Here is a 2,482-nt window from a genome sequence, read left to right as displayed (position 1 = left end):
TTTGTGAACTGAACGTCGTTGACATCATCCCGGCCTGTCATCTCCTCCGTCAGTCAACGCCGCATGGTTTGATGTAGACGTGAGGATTGATTTTCAAACCTTGATCGAGGCTGCAGTTACATGAAAAGGCTAACATTTGGGTTTGGTTGTAAACTGACAGCCTATTCATATTAATAAATGCACAATATGTTGCAGATCGATAGTGAGATGCGCTGAATGACGAACAAATAACATAGCTATCGATTACACGTGGAGCACGTGGACTGGAGAGCTGAAGGAAAAGACCAAGTGCCCGACAAACAAACGCAGCCTGTTACTCGTAAACACACAGGGGGTTAACATACCTCCGCGGCGGAGACACATGTACGGTTAAGGGGAGTTGTTAAGTTGGACCGGCGGGATAGTATGGTGATTGTTTTATATATGTTGAGTTTCCGAATGTACAGCCTAGGTTACAGGTTATTGTAAAGCTAGAAGTACATATCTGCTTTCCTGGAGTTAGTAGATTCACTTGTGATTCATTTCTTCTTCCTACAGACAGGGAGTTCCTCAAACTGCAGACATAAGAGGAAAAATCGTTTTGTTATAATGTTCGGCGGCGTTATCAGCGAGCATACAAACACTGGACTACATGATGAAAACATATATCGACATGTGTTAAGCCATACATCGACATGCGTTAAGACATATATCGACATGTGTTAAGACGTATATCGACATGTGTTAAGACGTATATCGACATGTGTTAAGCCATATATCGACATGTGTTAAGTCGTAAATCGACATGTGTTAAGACATATATCGACATGTGTTAAGACGTATATCGACATGTGTTAAGACGTATATCGACATGTGTTAAGACATATACCAACATGTGTTAAGACGTATATCGACATGTGTTAAGACATATACCGACATGTGTTAAGACATATATCGACATGTGTTAAGACGTATATCGACATGTGTTAAGACATATATCGACATGTGTTAAGACATATATCGACATGTGTTAAGACATATACCGACATGTGTTAAGACATATATCGACATGTGTTAAGACATATATCGACATGGGTTAAGACGTATATCGACATGTGTTAAGACGTAAATCGACATGTGTTAAGACGTATACCGACATGTGTTAAGACGTATATATTAAAACATGGTAAGCCTGAAGCATTATAAAACATACATGACATACATTACATACATGACATTATTTATCAGGCGATAATCTACAGTTGGTTTGTTTCACAAAGATCAATTTTGAAATTCTATTGTTTCATTAAAGTTTGTAGTCCCATCTATGCACAGACCGTGATGTGTTGGTTTGGAACTCGGCTATATTTAGTTCCTAGAGACAAGAATGTTTTCTTAAAAGATGTTTTGTTTAAAAAGATGTAACAACAGAAGTTTATTGTCTTAACACATCGAGAGTTGATTGACATTTTTATTCATGAAGAATGTAGGCCTCCGGCCCATGTTCATACATACATGTGGTCAGTCAGCAAATAATGTATATGACAATATATAAATAGAGAGAGAGAGAAAAAGAGAGAATAATAATTAATCAGCAGATTATTCTGAAACACATGGAGGGGAAAGAAGTAGCTCTGAAACGTCGTGGTACAGAATAAACGAAGATGTTATCCATATATTACAGCTCTAAATGTCCATCAAAGACTGCAGACACTGTGTGACCAAACAGCTCTGAAACAAGCCGACATAACTGTAATCCTTCCGTAGTGAGTGAATACTGCGTTCTGCCGCTGTCTGTATCATTCAAGCCATGACGGTCTAGAGAGATGAGACTTGAAGGCCTCACCCACACCACCCTGACTATGTGTGTGTGACTATTTCTCACTTAAACGCAGAATTTCTGCACAATAATATATGTTGTGGTCGTATAATGATGCTGTCCAGAATGAAGAGAGTCCACATTACTGAAGTGTTTGTTTTCATTAGTACCATACTCGATGTTGGATTAACTTGGACTGTCAACGTTGTTTTGCTCTGTAAATGTTTACATCTTGAACCACCAAGTAAAACAGCTCTGTATGGTAGGAAGTTCTGACACATTGTCTCGCAGCTAAAACGTTATTTAAACACATTATCACCATAACCTAAACATGTTTAATAATAATGGGTACTAGTATTTCCCAAACGAATAAAACGATCGGAAGAGGAACGCACCTCTCAACCATGCTGTGTAGTGAGAGGGCATGGCCTCCACTGCTGCTGGCAAGGTGTCATGTCAAACAGTTTGAGGTGTCATTGAACCGGGTGGTGGAAAAGTGGGGACCCGGATGTAGCACCGCTGGGTGAGAGGACGTTGCAGCTGCTGTGGTAGTCGTCAGTTGTCACGGAGAGGGACACAGCCCTTCGAGTGTCCGTGATAAGTCGCTGTGATAACATATCTCATTTAATGGGTCAAGTATTTTTTTGCATTAAAATGCCTTTAGTGTGTTTAAAATTCAGAGTT

The 2,482-nt window shown here is 39.6% G+C and overlaps 1 long non-coding RNA gene across 1 annotated transcript; it reads left to right on the top strand.

Annotated features, from left to right (window-relative positions):
• Positions 1–207: 207 nt before the first annotated feature.
• Positions 208–1,943, top strand: LOC124263142. Its single transcript, XR_006894779.1, has 2 exons — positions 208–408; positions 1,664–1,943. It is a non-coding gene; the product is annotated as an uncharacterized LOC124263142 (long non-coding RNA).
• Positions 1,944–2,482: the final 539 nt, after the last annotated feature.

Source organism: Haliotis rubra, unplaced genomic scaffold (genome assembly GCF_003918875.1).
Source record: "Haliotis rubra isolate DU_JTF1 unplaced genomic scaffold, ASM391887v1 Scf869, whole genome shotgun sequence".
Taxonomy (NCBI): domain Eukaryota; kingdom Metazoa; phylum Mollusca; class Gastropoda; order Lepetellida; family Haliotidae; genus Haliotis; species Haliotis rubra.
Note: the sequence above shows the minus strand (reverse complement) of the source record. Positions and strands in the feature narration are given on the sequence as shown.